This window comes from Mauremys mutica, chromosome 7, assembly GCF_020497125.1.
Source record: "Mauremys mutica isolate MM-2020 ecotype Southern chromosome 7, ASM2049712v1, whole genome shotgun sequence".
NCBI lineage: Eukaryota > Metazoa > Chordata > Testudines > Geoemydidae > Mauremys > Mauremys mutica.
In genome coordinates this window covers 79,484,400-79,503,821 of record NC_059078.1, presented here as the reverse complement: position 1 = coordinate 79,503,821, position 19,422 = coordinate 79,484,400, and positions in this window count along the sequence as shown.

Here is a 19,422-nt window from a genome sequence, read left to right as displayed (position 1 = left end):
TTAGGACTCCATTGGTGACCAGGCGCTCCAGGTCTGCTTCAACTTTTGGCCTGATGGCATATGGCACAGTTCGGGCTTTCAGATATTTTGGTGGACTGCCAGGTTTAATGTTCAATGTCACAGTGATTCCCTTCATACTTCCCAAATCATCTCCAAAAACAGCAGCATGTTTCCTTAGTATAGGGGTTAGACTGGTTTCTTCTTTAGTCATCCGGTGCACTTCTGCCCAGTTCAGTTGAATCTTCCCAAGCCAAGACCTACCCATTAAGGCTGGGTAGTTACCTCTCACCACAAACAGTGGCAATTTAGCCACCTGTCCATTGAGCTCCACCTTAACATCAATAGTGCCCAGCATAGGCACAGCTTCTCCCGTATACGTCTTCAGAACAGTTTTTGTTGCCTTAAGCGGAAGATGCTGTAGCTTTTCTTTATACACAGTCTCGGAGATCAGTGAGACGGCTGCACCGGTGTCCAGTTCCATGCGTATACGTTTGCCATCCAATAACGGGGTTACCCAGTATTCATGTGAGCCCATTGCCAAAGACAAAACATGCAGTGGCACTTCCTCTTGCGACGAGGTGTCACCTTGATCATCCTGGGTCTGCTCTAGGGTATGCAGGGTTCCTCTTTTTGTCGGCCAGACCACAGGCCTCTTTTTCTTTTGTTTACAGGCACACTCAATGTGTCCCTTTTTGCCACAGTGTCGACACACCAGGTCCTTACACCAGCATTCTGATGCCTGGTGACCCGGCTTACCACAGTGGTAACATTCTTGACTCTGCACAGTTTTGTGGGTCGGTTCTTGTGACACTTTTTGCACCCTAGGGGGTGCACCGATGTATTGTGCCTCCCTTGTAGCCAGTTCCATGGAGACAGCAATATCAACAGCCTTCTGTAAGGTAAGCTGAGCCTCTGTCAGTAGGCGCTTCCGTATAGCTTCACTGTACAGGCCACACACTAACCTGTCACGCAGGGCATCATGTAACATTTCTTTAAATTCACAGTGTTCTGCTAGCTTTTTTAAAATGGCTACAAATTGTACAACTGTTTCATCTTCCTTTTGGTCTCTTTTGTGGAACCTATATCTTTCAGCAATTACCAGTGGTTTTGGGGAGAAATGAGACCCCAGGATTTCCACAATGTCACTGTAAGATTTAGTCTCAGGCTTAACAGGGTGTAGTAAGCTGCGTAGCAGAGAGTAGGTTTTAGCCCCTACAACAGTTAAGAATATTGGCACCTTCTTCGCTTCTGTAATGTCATTTGCAATACCAAAAAGCTCAAAACGCTCAGTATACACATGCCACTGCTCTGTATTCTCATCCAAAGGCTCCAGGGGCCTGGTCAGAGTAGCCATGATTTTTAGTTTCACTTTCACAGTCAGTGCAAACAAGCAGCTTGTTTGTTTGTTCTTTACCTTAACTTCTACTTCCTTCTGTTACTGGAGCAGCACCGGAGTCTCACCCTCGTCGCCAGTGTTATATCCTTGGGGCAGCCGGTGTAGGAAGCAATCACTTGAGGCCAGAGAGCAGGCAGCTAACCAAAACCTCCATTTTATTTACATATATACAGAGAGCTCCTCAGCCGGTTGAAACCGGTTGAGCTAACCCATAATAATCGAACTCAGTTGCCATAGCAACAAAACCATGACAACCAAATACACAACACACTGCTCTAGCCAGCAGCCAAGGTTTGTTCCCTTCTAGACCTTACTGCCTTTTCCTGAGCCCTATCCTACCTTTCTGGCTTTCCCCCTCTCTGTGTTTGCTAGAGCCAAAGGCACTTCCCTTATAGAAGCCCAGCCTGCTCCTGCACAGGTGAGCTTCCCCTAATTAGGATTTTCCTCTCAGCCTTCAGCCTAATAGGCTAATTGGCCCATCAGGCCTTCATTAACCCCTTCAAGGCCAGTGTGGGGTGGACAACCCATCACAGATCCCGTTGTAAATTGGCTGTTGTAAAAACATTTCACCCATGCTCTTCAAACTGAACTAGATGCCTTCAGTTAGGAGATGCCAAACTTAACAGTAAGTGCTTTGAATATCCACCCCCTCTAGGCTTATGCTGTCTGAAGTATCACCACTAGCAGACACTGCATGATTTCCTCCCACAATCCCCAGAGGTATCAGCCATGACACACAATAATGAACTCCAGGTTTCAAAATTGGTACCTGATAGACGGCATTCTAAAACAGTTCTCTACAGATACAATAGAAAAAGCAACACATGCTGTCATAACATACAGTAAAGACTTTTGAACCAGCAATGTACAAATTTACCATGTCTGTCATTGATGTTCTCTAGGGATAATCTTTAATTTAAGATGATTTCAATGCACCACCAAAACAGACCTTTCAGTCCCACGAATAAGATGCCTCCATTTTGAGGAAATATTGGTCTTAGGAAGAGTGGCTTTATGATAAAGGCACTCAGGAGATCTGGCTTCAATTCCTAATCCTACTACAGACATCCTGCATTACCTTGACTAAATTGCATAATTTCTGGGTCTCGGTTCTCAATTTGTAAACTGAGACTACTACTACTTCCCTTGATCTGTCTTGTTTGTTTAAATTATAAACTCATTATGGCTAGCATTGTTTATTACTATGTTTTTACAACACCTAGCAAAATTAGGCCCCAATCTCTTAATATAAATAAATAAATAAGGAAGAAGGAAAAGAACAGTGCAACCTAGATATTGAAAAAATCTTTTGTATTGCTTTTGGTTATGCTTGGTGATTGCCCTATCCCATCTGCTACTTCTCTTGTAATATCTAGTGCTCAACTTTGGTCTCCGTAATGCAACAGTGATGCAGGCATGTTGGGCTTTGATGGCTTTATTTTCTAAATCTTTGTCTTATCCTTATAACATATGGAAGTAGCAGTTCCAGCTTTCTAGTCCCATTTGAATGATTACAAAGCTACCGTAAAGAAGTAACCACTCCTCAGAAACAATAACTTATTCTTGGGGGCACATGGTCTGTCAATAGCCTGTGAAGCACAAAGCTAAGTAAGAAAAGTGAATGTAGCCAATCCTCCCATGCTCCAAATCTGTGCACAACGAGGTCTTTGTTAGAACAGGTAGTTATCAAAGATTTATTAAAGATGAGGACATTCTAGCACGGCCACTAATTGGTCTAATTCCCCAGGATGTGTCATTTGTGAAGACAGACTTGCCAAGGAGTTCTCAGTTGAAATGTTTGCTGTATTCCACTCCTATCTTGTAGCATTTAAGCTCTGGATATGAATTTAAGCACATAGTCTCTCGTCATGGGAGTTGCAACTGTCTTACCTTTATCAAGATGGAGATAATATTGCAGCTAAAAAGGGATGCATTGTCATGTTGTTGGTGTGGAACAATTTTAATGAATACCAATGAATTTACAGTATATTATGTTTCCATTGTGATTCTTCAATCATTATGTTTATATATTTTTGGGTCATATTTGTAGTCACTTAGCTGTTTAAGTACCTCAATACACCCTCAACACCTAAATGGCTTAAGTTACAAAAACAAAGCTGCTGGAGGACTGGTTAAAGTCAGAGGGACAATCTGGCCTTTTATTTGGAGAATATTATCAAGGATCTTTACTTGATGAAAATGTATTTTGAAACCTTTATTATAATTTCTGCTGCAATATATGCTGGAAATTGGTACTCAGTGAAGTCAGACAGCAACTGGCAGATTATATTTGTGATAATATTTTTTTAAATAATTTTTCTTTTAATTTGTTAATGCTTTTTGTTCATGCAGTAAATTCCAATTTACTCAGACATTCTTTAATTTCACTCTGCAAATGCTGTTAAATATGGCATGCATAGATGCCACTCAATCGTCACAAAAACACATCACAGTTCATGATGAAGGATTTTTAAATGATTGACAGGCTCGGTCAGGGTTTTTTGTACTATTCATTTCTCAAAGGCAGGATATATTTTAGTATTGAGGAGGCAGATTTTGACTTAAATATGAAATATAAAAATGTGTCTTTGGAAATGTATTTTTGAAACTACATTTGTACAAAAAGCCTAACAACATGAGAAATTAATTTACTTTTAACTATTTCAGATCTAAACACTAGTGGAGATTTCAGAACTCAGCGAGATTTTCAAAAGGCACAAATGGCAGGTTCGTACCTATCCACCATTGGCTTTCAATGGGAGTTGGAGTTAAGCACTTATCTTTTTTTTTTGCCTTTGAAAATCTATCTTTCAAGCCCTCCCTTCTCCTCACAACCAGTCCAAACAGTTTAAAGATCATGCATAGATCTCAATAGTTGAGATTCACCTGAGTCTACCAAAAACACCAGAACACACATTTCTTTTCTGAACTCCTTATCTATTGTATTTCACATACATTCAAGCCTATCTTAAACTTCAGTCTCATTATAAGCACATAGACACAAATCTATGGCTAAGTAAGGGCCACAGAAGGGCAGAAAGCAAATGTGTTTGTGTTGAGCAAGGAACAGGCAGGGATGCAAACAACTGCTCCAAGCCTGCAGATCCTCATGTGCTGCGGAACACTGATATACAGGGTCTAAAGTAGAAGGGGCCACTTTATATATGAGGCCAGAGCCCTGGAGCCCCTGGCTACAGTTGCAACTATGGAGCAGTTTGTGGGGAAGGAACCCCTGCAGAACTCCCCTGTGCAAAATCTTTTTACTTGAGCATTGCACATGAGAAAGTATGGGGACATAGAATTTCAGCTATGTGCTTTTTGTTTCTTAATGATCATAGTCAAAAACGGTACTAATAGTACACTGCAGCACATCTCCTCGGCAACACAGGCTACTGGATGCACAGTAAACCTGTCCTCCACGTTCAGCACTGACTATCAAGTTAGGTCAAGGTTTTGGTCCTTGTCTCCAAAGCGCTCAATGGCATGGGCACAAAACACTTAAAAGATGACCTAAAGCTCCGGGATAAAGACTATGGTCAACAACTCCATTCCTCAGAAATAGCGGAAGTCTCTACCATAAGACTAAAACTTGTCTGATTAGGAGACAGACCTTTCCTGGGTGCCAGCCCAAGACTGGAACAAACTCCTACAGGAACTAAGGCCCATCACAAACCTCAACACCTTCTGTTCCAAGTGTAAGAAATATTTCTTCAACCTGACTTCTCTTACAAACTAAGAACAGACAAAAAGCCACATTACTCAACACAGACAGTTCTCCTCCTAGAGGACGAAAAAGAGAGAACAAACTACATGTGACAGATGTTTGTCATCATTTTATGTTCTACTGGAAGGCATGCAGGCACTATCAGGATGTGGTTGGTAAAAGAACCTATACAAAATAGAGTTGCTGGGTGAGCAGTGAGGGAAGTTATTCACAAACATTTCTCCAACTTCAGATTGACAAAACATAACTTTGACCATGGCCCAGACTTTTAAAGGTATTTTGGCACTGTTGCACTCAGCATTGCAATGCCTAATTAGATTAGAAGCCTAAGTGTCTACGTCCCTTTCAAAAAGGGACTTAAGACACTTAGGAACCAAAATCCCATTGACAGCCGAAAGAGATTTAGGCTTCTAAATGCCTTTTGAAAATGACACTTAGGCATTGCAACGCTGAGCATGGCAGTTCCTAAATACCTTTAAACATCTGGGCCCATGCTGGCACCCATTCTTATTCAGCATTTACAGATATTCATACAAGCAAAGTTCTGGCTGTATGAATGCTCATAATATGAGAGTTTCACACCAAGAGCTAAGACTCAATCATAAAATAAAAATTCATTTTGAGTAGAAGCATAAGTATTTTATAAAGGTCAGGCCATCCAATTAGGAACAGAAATAATTACATTAGATTTAAGTGACCAATCACACAGCTCAAAAATTGGAACACTTGAATTTACATGTGTTGCAGACAGTCTAGGAACAATCTATATGCTGACACTTGTTCGCCCAGAATATTCACTGAACAATTCTGAATAGAAAATAAATTTCTAAAAAATCAGTCTATGGACATTCACAAACAGGAAAAAGGACTATGTTTCCCTATATAGGTGCTGGAATTAGAGATGCGGCACTTTGAAGTGGTTCCCATCATACACAGGGTACATAGTTTTGTTCAATGGTTTTCAGTATCCCCTCTATAAAAATGGTTTCAGCACCTATGCTTCTCTGAATACATTTTTTTATGAGGACTGTTTGCTTAGTTTTTGTTACTAATTAATGTGTGTGTGTGTGTGTGTGTGTGTATTAAACCATAAGTCATTAACATTTTGCATAGATCAAATATTTTTTATTAAAACCTATACTAATTTAGGGCTGTCATCCTACCCACTCCATCACCATGTGTGTCACCATGTGTATCCTTCCTAAGTGTGAGGCAGAATGTCAGCCCCTAGCTTCAGGCGAGGACAGGGACTGCTCTCTTATTACTCCCCAAGCGATGCACGGTATCTCAGGGTACGTCTACACTACAAGATTATTTCGAATCTACTTAATTCGAATTTGTGGAATCGACCTTATGAAGTCGAATTTGTGTATCCACACTAAATACACTAATTTGACTGTCTGAGTCCATAGTAACGGGGCCAGCGTCGACTTTGGAAGCGGTGCACTGTGGGAAGCTATCCCACAGTTCCCGCACTCCCCACTGCCCATTGGAATGCTGGGTAGAGCCCCCAATGCCTGCTGGGGGAAAAAATGTGTCGAGGGTGGTTTTGGGTAACTGTCATCATTGAACCGTCAATCACGCCCTCCCTCCCTCCCTCCCTGAAAGCGCCTGCGGGCAATCTGTTCGTGCACTTTTCTGCTCAGTGACAGCGCGGGCGCCACAGCACTTTGAGCACGGATCCCGCTGCAGTTATGGCCGTTGTCAACTCCTCGCACCTTATCGTCCACCTCTTCCACAGTTAGCTGCTGAGAAATAGGGCTACTTTTCAATGGTGCTGCGAGCACTGGTGGACCATGGGGGACGTTTTACCAACATCAACGTCGGGTGGCCAGGCAAAGTTCATGACGTGCTTGTTTTCTGTTTAGACGCCTGCAGGAAGGTAGTTTCTTCCCGGACCACAAAATAAGTCTTGGGGATGTGCAGATGCCTATAGTGATCGTCGGGGACCCAGCCTACCCGCTAATGCCCTGGCTCATGAAGCTCTGTGCAGGCGCCTTGCACAGCGACAAGGAACTCTTCAAGTACCAGCGAGCAGCGAGCAGCGTGACCTGTGACTGTTCAGTTTCTTTAAAGAGAAGCTGAACCTGCCCCTGTTTCTTTACCAAGTTACTGTTGACTAGCATCTGCAGTTACATACCCCTCCCACCCCGCTTCCCCAACTTCCAACACACGTATAAAAATAAAATACATGTTCCACTGTAACTTTACAAAGGTTTCTTTATTGATGACTTTGCGTTACAGGGTTGAAACTGGGACACGGACTGTGCTGGGTAGGGTGTGCGGTGATGTAAAGACTGCCTGTAAACTCGAGGAATGACAGGCTCCTGCTCCCAGAGCGGTCTGCAGTGCCGGACTGGATGTTTCAACGGAGCCTGCCATCCCTCCTTTTTGGGACTCTGTGTGCGTGGGCTATGTGGCCTTTTGGCGGGGGAGGACGGATACAGATTCCTCTGCTGCGTGGCTCTGTGGTCCAGGACAGGGACCATTGCATGAGATCTGTAACCCCCCTTCCCCGCTACAAAGTCACGTACCCCCCCACCCACACAGAACCTGCAAACCACCTCCCATACCGACCAGGGTGCGTACTGACTGCAGTGTGTGTGTGACCTGCTGCTGATCCTGCCCCCATGTCTGTACCCTGGTAAAGGTGATTGTCCTGTCAAATTACCAACCCCCTTCCCCCCTTCAAACACAGTCTCCTCTAAAAGAACATGACGGAAAAAGTAATTAACAGAAAAGTATTTTTTATTATCAACTAGACAGTTAGGGGATGAAACTGGGATGGGGGCTTGGGTGAGGCGGGAAGGAAAGGACTTCTCAAAAATTAGGCTATGAGAGCTTTTCGGTACTTGAGCACTCTGCTGGGGTGCAGTGACAGTTTACACGGCCTCTGGCACCCCTCCTTCTGGTTATTTTGGGTGAGGGGGGTATGGGACTTTGTGGCGGGGGAGGGCGGTTGCAGATACACTGCAGGGGGGCTCTGTCCTCCTGCCTGAGGTCCTGCAGAACATGCACAAGGCGCAGGAGCATGTCTGTTTGCTCCCTCATTAGTCCAAGCAGCGTTTGAGTCGACTGCTTGTCTTCCTCACGCCACCTCTCCTCCCGTTCGCTGTGTGAGCGCTGGTACAGAGAGAGGGTCTCCCTCCACTGGCTCTGCTGGTCCGCCTCGTCTCGGGAGCACCCCATAACTTCAGCGAACATCTCGTCCCCTGTCTTTTTCTTTCGCCGCCTAATCTTTGCCAGCCTCTGTGAGGGGGATGCTGTGGCAGGTCTGGAGACAGTTGAAGCTGTGTGATGGGAAAAAGGGAGTGAATTCCTTGCAAAGATAAATTTTGGCGAACAAAGAACACAGTGTAGTCTGTTTCTGTGAATTCTGGGTTGAGATCCCAGTGCCTGATGGGGCAAACACCATTTTCGCGGGTGGTTCTGGGTAAATGTCGTCAGTCATCCCTTCCTCCGGGAAAGCTACAGCAGACAATCATTTCAAGCCCGTTTTCCCTGGATTGCCCTGGCAGACGCCACAGCATGGAAACCATGGAGCCTATTTTGCCTTTTGTGCCTGTCACCGTATGTGTACTAGATGCCGCTGACAGAGGCGGTCCAGCAGCGCTACACAGCAGCATGCTTTTGCTTTTGCATGATAGCAGAGATGGTTACTAGCCATACTGTACCATCTACCATACCATAAATTGGTAATAAGATGGGCATGGTTACCAGTCCTTTTGCACTGCAACATTTGCTGCTGTCATAAGTGCCCCTGGCTGCTCTTAGCCAGGGGCGCAAAAGCCAAAATTGGGAATGACTCCCTGAGTCAATCCCTCCTTTTTGGTATGTAAAAATAGAATCAGTCCTGCCTAGAATATGGGCAAGTGTACTAGAGAACCACTGTATCAGAGAACCAGAGAGCACAGCTGCTCTGTGTCGGATCCTGCATAGAGTATGAGCTGAATGCTATTCACAGGGGGTGCTCCTGCAACAACCCCACCTGTTCATTCCATTCTTCCCCAGCCTTCCTGGGCTACCATAGCATTGTCCCCCCACTTGTGTGATGAAGTAATAAAGAATGCAGGAATAAGACACAGTGCCTTGTTAGTGAGAAATGAGTGGAAGGCAGCCTCCAGTTGCTATGATAGTCCAGATAGGACATTAAAGACTGTGGAGGAGAGGAGCCCAGCATCCTGCTGCTAGTCCAGGGGCAATTGAATCTTTTCTTTACACATGAAGGGTGGGGGCTGATGAAGCTCAGCCCCCTGTTGCTATGATGAGGACGGTTACCAGCCATACTGCACCATCTACCAGCAAAAATTAGGGCCAGGCGCCCTTGATCGACCTCACTGATGCTAGTACGCATGGTTACCAGTCCTTTTGCACTGCCCCATGTGCCAATAGGCTGATGATGACGACGGATACCAGTCGTATTCTACCATCAGCCATCCATAGCGTGGGGGGAGCAAGGATGTTGGTGTTGAGTGCTGCAGCATCGCGTCTATCTGCAGCATTCAGTAAAGATAGGGTGACATGTAAAAGAGTCAAGAGAGGATTGTTTTCCCTTTCACTTCTGGGGGTGGTTGGGGGGCTGCGTAAATTGCCGAGCTATGCCCTGACCCACCGCGGACACTGTTTTTGACCCTAGAAGCATTTGGAGCTCAGCCAAGAATGCAAATCCTTTTCGGAGACAGCAGGAACTGTGGGATACCTTGCGTCCTCAGTCCCCCCTCCCTCCATGAGCGTCCATTTGATTCTTTGGCTTTCCGTTACGCTCGTCACGCAGCAGCGTGCTGAGTCTCTGCTATGCCGTCTGTCCGGAGATTTTTTAAAAATACTTTGGACCAGGCGTAACATTACAGTAATTCCCCTAATTAGATGCTGGAGTCTCCGAGCGAGATCACCCTGAGGACGGCCACTGAAGGAGATAGAGAGCGCATGCTGCGTGAAAGCCAGCACAAACCAGGGCCCTACGCAGCCGTGCTCGGGGAGGCAATGCTCCCTGAGTACCTTATGAAAGCCTCGCGCGGAAAAGGGTGCTATCACGGAGCACCCAATAAGGCAGCTCTCCCCAGGAACCTCCTGCGGAGGCTTTTCGATTACCTCCAGGAGAGCTTCGTGGAGATCTCCCAGGAGGATTTCTGTTCTATCCCCTTATATAGAGATACCTCCTTTTCACATACTTCAGATTCCTGTTATATTTAGAATAAAAGTTTACATGGTTAAAGCACTTACCGACTGCTCCTTCCCCTGATTCAGGATCCGGGTTAATGGCCGGGGAGGGTTGGTAGGGGATCTCCGTGACGGTGATGAAGAGATCCTGGCTGTCGGGGAAACCAGCGTTGTAAGCGCTGTCGCCTGCCTCGTCCTCCACAAACACTTCCTCATCTTCCCCGTCCGCGAACATCGCCGAGGAACTGGCCGTCGACACTGTCCCATCGTCAGAGTCCATGGTCACTGGTGGGGCAGTGGTGGCAGGCTCCGTAGCGTCCGTTTGCCGCTTTGATTTTTTGGTAGCCTTGTCTGGGGTCCTTGATTTTCACGTGGCGCTGCCTTGCATCCCGGCTGTATCCTCTGTCTGTCATGGCTTTGGAGACCTTCTCGTAGGTCTTTGCATTCCGTTTTTTGGAGCGCAGCTCCGAAAGCACAGACTCCTCGCCCCTCACTCCGATCAGATCCAAGAGTTCCCGGTCAGTCTATGCTGGGTCCCTCTTTCTATTCAGAGATTACATGAACTCCTCTGCTGGAGAGCTCTGCATCGCTGCCGGTGCTGCTGAGCTCGCCCCGATGTCCACCCACGAAATGAGATTCTAACTGTCCAGACAGGAAAAGGAATTCAAATTTTCCCGGGACTTTTCCTGTGTGGCTGGTCAGAGCATCCGAGCTCGGACTGCTGTCCAGAGCGTCAACAGAGTGGTGCAGTGTGGGATAGCTCCCGGAGCTAGTAAGTTCGATTTGCATCCACACTTAGCCTAATTCGACATAGCCATGTCGAATTTAGCGCTACTCCCCTCGTCGGGGTGGAGTACCGAATTCGAACTAAAGAGCCCTCTAGGTCGAATTAAATGGCTTCCTGGTGTGGATGGGTGCACGGTTAATTCGAATTAACGCTGCTAAATTTGAATTAAAGTCCTAGTGTAGACCAGGCCTCAGAGAAGGCTGGAAGGGGCAGAGACTGGGTGGAGCCACAGTGCTGGCTACCTAGGAGGAAGTATGATATACTATACCCCTTATAGAGGTTTAGCAATGTACCCATTCCACCTGAAAAGTGGGGATCCCATAGAGGCAGAAAGGCCTCTGGTACTTCGCAATGGGTGAAAGGACGCCACACCACCTCTACATACAGGGCTGTGCCTACCTAGCACATTTGTAGGATTTAATCAACAGATCCAATAAGATGGTTTTATTGTATTAACCTAGACATTGATCAAACAAGTGCATCTGTTCCCAAAGATAATATGACACAATAAGAGAATAGACAGACCATCTCCCTAAGATTCAGGTGATAAGCCCACAACTAAAAACCTCTTTCACAAATGAAGATGCAGAAAATCAGGATGACCAATATGAAAATGAAATTAATCCAAACAAGACAGAGGAACAGCAATCTATCCTGGGTGAGCTCTGATTAATGGGAACAATGAACTAGTTAGCAGTATTTAGGAAATGATTGAGAGCATGGAAAGCGGCAGCAGGAAAAGAAAATGAATTTTTATTTCTAGACATAATACTCAGGCCTACTCTACACTAGGAAAGGTTTGCCACTATAGCTACACTGGCAAACCCTTGTAGTGTAGACACACCTTATATAAGCAAAAGTCCTCCTTTGCCAGTACAACTGCATCTACACTAGGGCTGATAGTGGTCTAAAATTGTCAATTAAAAAAAAATCACACCCTAAAGGGACATTACTATACCTGCAGAAGTTTTAAGTGTAGAAGTGGCCTTAGAAGGTCAGGAACAATTTACATGAAAATAATGATGTGTTTGATATAAAGATTGTAAATATTTTTTCAGAGCTGGGTAAAGGAGTGTTAGGATTAAAACAGAATTAAGAAATATTGAGAGAAACATTGATGGTGATTTTAAAAAATTAACATGATGAATAAAAACGGTAGATTGCAAACTAACTACTCTACTGTTAATCTTCACAAAAATAAACATTTACATAGGGCTGGCGCAAATGAGCCAGGCAAGCGGGATTTGACTGTACGGGTATACCTACAGCCACACAACTGCAGTATTGCCACTGTAGAAGTACAGTATAGACACTCGCTACAGCAGGGGTTCTTAAACTGGGGGTCATGACTCCTCAGGGGGTTGTGAGGTTATTATCTGGGGGGTCGCGAGCTGTCAACCTCCACCCCAAACTCCACTTTACCTCCAGCATTTATAATAGTGTTAAATATAAAGAAATGTGTTTTTAATTTATAAGGGAGGGTGGGTCATACTCAGATAGGGTGACCAGACGTCCCGCTATTTAGGTGTTTGTCCCATGTCCCGACCGATCTTTGGTCGGGATGAAATTTGTCCCCAGAAGTGCAAGGATACACATGAGAGGCAGTATGTGCTAGTGCAGTAACCACTGGATGAAACTTCCAGTGTGACTTTGGGCTCAGATTTTTAAAGGGTATTTAGCTGTTGCAGCACTCAGTGTTGCAATGCCTAGCTGATTTAGGAGTTTAATGCATTTTCAAAAGGGATTTAGACTCCTAAGTGCCTGAATCCTTTTAGAAAATAGGGGTGTAGTTTGACCTCTATATTTCAGGGGGGCAGCTCCAGTAAGGCCAATGGGGCAATGCATGGGGGGAGCAAATTCCATGCCTCTCTAAGGCTTGCAGTTTGGGGGGGGGAACATCCCCTCAATGTCCCCAAACTATGCCCATGGTTAGGCTTCTAAATCAGTTAGGCATCGTGGAGCTGAGTGCCATAATGCCTAAATACTTTAAAAAATCTGGGCCTTAACCTCTGTGCCTCAGTTCTCCACCTATTAAAAAGGAGATGACACATCTCTACCTCAGAGGGGTGTTGTGAGCGTAAATACATTAAAGAAATAATATCTCAGGTGAAATCCTGGCCCCATTGAATTCAGTGGCAAAACTCCCAGTAATTTCAGTGGAGCCAGGATTTCACCCATCATCTCTATTGCTATTTTGCATATTAACTTCTGTGACGCTGTACCCCAGAATGCTTTATAGGAATATGACATAACTGGAATATGTTTTGTACTGCCTGTGCCATGTAACATCTCTCTGTAAAAGTTATGGTCTACTATATCTATTCACCCTATTTGTATACATATACCATTTTGTACTTGAGGTTAATAATATTGGCTGTATTTGCTTGATTTCTAAGTAAGCTTTGTGAGGCATTTGGTCAGCTTCTTTAGGAAGAAATTCACAAGGTTAAGTACCTGATCAGGAAGCACTTGGGGAACAATGCATTTTGGAATGCTCCAATCTACATATGAAGTCTTCCTGGAGACATACAAGATACCATGTGGACAATGGCTTCTGCCTGTAAAGACTGTGAGTCATGCATGGACATGTGACTTGCCCAGGTGACTTCAGAACTCCATCTTGGAGCTGGACTTTGCATAGGAGTGAGGAGGGGGTCTCCACCCACAAGAGAAAGTCTATTTAAACCCCTGGGAGACCCCTCCATTTGGTCTTAAGCTGGCTAAAGAGGGAGCCTCTCCACCCCCCCAGGATACTTGGAAGAAACTGGAACAAAAGGGTGTGAGTGATTGCTGAACCCAGGCTAAAACGAGATTAGTCTGTAAAAGGGAACATCCTGGAACTGGTGAGGATCTTATCTGTATTCAGTTTGATAAGACATAGATTTGGGCATTTTATTTTATTTTTCTTGGTGACTTACTTTGTTCTGCCTGTTACTACTTGGAACCACTTAAATCCTACTTTCTGTATTTAATAAAATCACTTTTTACTTATTAATTAACTCAGAGTTTGTATTTATACTTGGGGGAGCAAACAGCGGTGCATGTCTCTCTATCAGTCTTATAGAGGGCGAACAATTATGAGTTTACCCTGCATAAGCTTTATACAGGGTAAAACGAATTTATTTGGGTTTAGACACCATTGGGAGTTGGGAATCTGAGTGCTAAAGACAAGCACACTTCAGTGAGCTGTTTTCAGGTAAACCTGCAGCTTTGGGGCAAGTAATTCAGACCCTGGGGCTTTGTTGGAGCAGACGGGAGTGTCTGGCTCAGCAAGACAGGGTGCTGGGGTCCCGAGCTGGCAGGGAAACAGGAGCAGAACTAGCCTTGGCACGTCAGTTGGCAGCTCCCAGGGGGGTTTCTGTGATCCAACCCATCACAACCTCACCCTCTGTTAAAGATAAGCCATGGTTAATAGTTATAATGTATCATATTATATTACAATCACTATAATACACTACACTAAGTGGATAGAGCACATTGTAGATAGGCTATAGTATACAAATGATTAAAAATAATCCATTACAAGGCCAGAATCTGCCACCCTTATTCTGCAAGCCACCTCACTAAAGCCAGGGGATACCGCTGGAGTAGGTTTTGCTCAGCATGGGCAACAGTGGCAAGATCTGGCCCTGAATTACAGCAAGCTACAAAAGACAGGGCGCTCTTTAGATACACTAGAATACTGAGCTCACTATCAGCTTGCTTCTTATATTCCACATCCCCTTTCTGGTGACTCTGAAGAAGCCTAGTTGGTATGCTGGTAATTCTGCCTGTGTTACAGATCTGAAGTGGCTGTCCGGTGCCAGTTCTTCAGAAGATAGTCATCGCTGTGGGGAAATTAACAACGAATGATAATTTCTGAAAATATTGTTAATATTTATATGTACCAAGTAAGCATTGCTCTATGCAGAACAGAACGAGGGAAATTCTCTCCTTGCACCCAGCCAGAATAATTACACAGGGCACTAGGCATCTTAACTGGACTGGGAGGGAAGATAGAATTACTTCCCCACTACATCCCAGGCTGTAGACTGAGTCCACGGAAGTTGCTTCAACCGAAAGGAGGTTGTCTCCACTCCTTAATGCCCCCAATTTGCAACTGTGGATGGAGCCCCCATGGAGCTGGGCTCCAACTGTGCAGACAGGCATATCCCTTGTGTAGCATCTTCCTCTTTGTACAACAGAAATGCACAGGTTCCACTGCCAGACGTCCCTCTGCTAGAACGGAAGAGGGAGGCAGGTTTTGCTTCCATATAAGCAGGGCCAAATAAATGGTTAATGAATGCCATGTCATGATCATGTGAATTCACTGTAGCTACATGATTTATCCACTGTAGCATTTAACATCAGATCACCTGCAAGTTAAATAATTTACTGTTCCATTTCCACAGAGGTCACCATATAGTACAGAATACACAGCAACCTTCTGTAGTGCACATAGTCTCATGGCTGATGGAAATCTAGCCATGTGACAGGCTTCTTGCATTGCATGAAAATGAATAAATCATTTCATGACCATGGGAATTTACTGTCGCTACATTACTTATCCACCGTAGCATTTAGTATCATATCCCCTTTACAATAAATAATGTATCTTTCTGTTTCCATAAAGGATATCATATGGTAGAATATTAATAGGCTACTACATGTATAGAGCATATGGTTCCATAGCTAATATAAAACTAGCGGTGGGATAGTATTCTTGCCCTGCTTGCTGTTGCTACTGTATAATTGCTGAAAAACAAACATGCTATATTGATTAGTTTGCTTTTAGAAGAGCATTCTATAAATAGATCTATGCTCTGCCCAGTGACAGACTAGAATTTGCCAGTAATGTCCCTTACTTGAAATAAGCCTATGACGTGAAAGACTGGCTTGGCTTCTAAAGGTGAAGCTTGGCTACACTATGTTTGACTATCAAAATCTCCTTACAGCACCTCACAGAAACCTCAGATTGCCACTGAGATCCCTATACAGTAATTGGAAAGGGGGCTTCTCTGTGAGATCAAGAACAGATCAGCCCAGTAGATGTTTCCACTAAATATTTGTATAATTATTTGTGGTCCTCCTACCCAGGGCTGCCCAGAGGATTCCGGGGGCCCGGGGTCTTCGGCGGCGGGGGGCCCTTCCGTTCCGGGACCCGCCGCCGAAGTGCCCCGAAGACCCGCGGCGGGGACCCCCCCGCCGCCGAATTACCGCCAAAGCGGGACCCGCCGCTGAAGTGCAGCCCGGTCTTCGGCGGCGGGTCCCGGAATGGAAGGGCCCCCCCGCCGCCGAAGACCGGGCTGCGCTTTGGCGGCGGGTCCCGCTTCCCCCCCGCCCCGGCCCCAGCCTCTTACCCCCAACTCCCTCCTCACCCGGAGTTTCAGCGCCTCGCCAGAACAGCCGCAGCGTGTGGCCGGCAGGGCCTGAGCTCTGTCCCGCTCAGAGCCGCGTGGGGAGGGGGCGGGGCTGGGAGCTCCACACCGAGCGGAGGCAGCTGAGCGCAGCCCGGAGCTCCCAGCCCCGCCCCCTGACCACGCGGCTCTGAGCGGGGCGGGGCTCAGGGGCCCCGGCGGAGACTCAGCGCTTGATGCGCTGAGGCTCCAGGAGAGGGGCGGAGGCGGGAGCCTCCGCTGTTCTCTTGGGGGCCCCTGCGGAGCCTGGGGCAAATTGCCCCCTTTGCCCCCCCCTCTGGGCGGCCCTGCTCCTACCTTAAGAGCATGCCAAGAGCTAGACAATTGAATAAGAGACAAACTCTCTCATATATCATTAGAAATCAGGTAGTGATTTAGCAGGGACTCGTGCTTAGTGGTTATCTCAGCAGATTGAGATTTTAAGGATTTCTCTGTTCTATGCTGTGCTTTGCCACCAATTGCCTGACATTGGGCATGACAAGCACTCCATGCTTCAGCTTAGCTGTCTGTAACAGGGGTATAAGACCCCCTTACTGCAAAGAGGAGCTGCAAGTCTTAATTAGGGTTTGTAGAGCAGCTTGAATGAAAGGCATTGTATAGTTGTAAATTATTATTAATACTTTGTTTTACAACTGATAGACAATGCATTTTTAATGTATCATTTTTATTGAACTGAATGAGAATTGATCATCTTCTGATATGATGGCTTATATGAGCAGTTTCGATCAAATCAATGGGATTACTCACATAAAAAAGTACTCCTCAGTATTAGGAAGGATGACCAACTGGGGGCTAGGGGCCAGATCTTGGCAGCTTTTACTCACACTCCTTACTCCTCAAGTCATCCCACTGAAGTCAATGGGGCCACTAATGAAGTGAGGTGCTACACAACAGGAGTAAGGGTGACAGAATCTGCCCCTAATGAGCAGATTAATCCAATTTCTAATTCTTCTGAAGCACATTTTTGTTATGTATAGGATACCACAATTTAGACAATTAAGATTATTAGTATCTATCCAACTAAGGTACTTAATGTCTGCCATTTTGATGTGGCTCACATTGACTTCCATAGGACCTGTATACATCCACATACAGAACTTAGGCCAACTTGTATGGCTTCCCACTGTGTCAATGTGTGGACTTAAATAGGGCACTTCGATTGTGCATACAGTGGGACTGATTTTCCTCTTACACTGGTGTAATTCCACTGAATTCAGTGGAGCTGCTCCTAATTTCTGCTAGCATAAGTAAGAGGAGAATCTGGCCCAGAATGTTTCAACATTATTGAAATTGTAGCCCCAGCTGTACATTGTAAAGTGCATATGCACCATATGCTAAGGAATAAGTTGTTCTCTCTCCTTCCCACACTGCTACCAGGTCCAAATAAGAAACCCACTAAGGAAAATACAGCTGTTTGGAGACTTCAGTATTTCTAGTTCAGTTCCAGTCAGTAAAGTCGGTTTGTATATTGAAATGGACATTAATGCTGTTGCCAAGTTTATTTTATTGATATTTTATTATTTTTTACACAACTCTTAGGTCTCTAATGGCTTCTGACTGAGGCAGGTTCAGTTTTCATTAAATCCAGCAATACTAAACCTGCAAGCACTTGGGAAGAAATTTTGCAGACTGCATTACCAGTACACGATAGTGTAACTATTAGAAGTTGCTGTTTAACAAGATGAATTACCATTAGAATACCTGTAGCCTGTGCATACTGAAATAGCACAGGGTTCTACAATTACTTACTCCATAAATTATCTGTGAAATTTGGGCATATACTAAGCAAAATGGACACTGTGCTAAAACTATCTCAAAGTATAGCAAGAGAAAGATGCTACTCCTTGAGCTAGACACACACATGCAAGTCAAAACCTTCTTTACACACTAAAGTAGGATGATGTGCAGAGGTGAGTGGGTCCAGCGCACCCGCTTACTCCCCCAAGAGCAGATGAGCAGACAAAAGAGGAGGTGCTGCGAAATGGGCTAAGCCACTTTGTAAAGTGCTATGCAGACACTATAAGAAATAGACTTTGCCCCAAAGAGTTCATAATTGGCCAGACAAAGCAGACAAAGATAGGGAGAAAGGAAATTCTTATTAACCTCAGTTTCTCATATCCAAAAAGAGTGTAAGTAACTTGCCCAAGGTCACACAGGAAATCTGTGGCAGAGATGGGTATTAACTATAGATCTCCTAACTCTCAGTCCAGCAATTTATTCAGAAGGCTTTCTTTAAATATGCTCCATAAATCAATGTTTGTAGCTAATTTTAGCACTATACAACTTTATTTTCATGATAAACCATTTTCTAGTGTATTCGTTGTTTTAATAAAAATTAAATACTTTACACGATTACTCATTTAAAAAAAACACTAAGAAGAACTGTAAACCATTTTGCTAAATGTTAGCATATTTTTTCATGTGAGTAGGCTTTTTCTTCCAGGCCTTTAATAGTTCTCTTCAACTACTCCCTGTAAAAGTTCTTCTAAAAAATCAAGGACAGAAAAGGAAGTGGCTTTAAAATGGTACAGTACCTGTGCTACTTTACAAAATAAGTGTGGATTTGCAATGCTCTTGTGATTACCAAAAGTCACTCCAATACCTTGGATACAAGTTGAAACGCATGTAATAGAAGCTGGCCTTAATAACAACTCAGCATATTTCATATTCAAAGCACTTCACAAATATTTTCTAAATAAGCCTTTTAATATGCCTGTGAAATAAGTATGTAAGTAGTGTTATTCCCATTTACAGCTGGAGATAATAGGCAGACAGGTTAAATGACTTGCCAAAGAACACAGAGAAAGTCAGTGGCAAAACTCACACTTCAGTTTTGGATTTTCCAATTCCCACAAACCAGGAGCATTTTTAAAAAATTCCATTTATAAAATATCTATCTCATTGTTCTAGGCACTTAACAAGAATTAAAACAGGACAATTAGCAAGTTCAGCAAACACA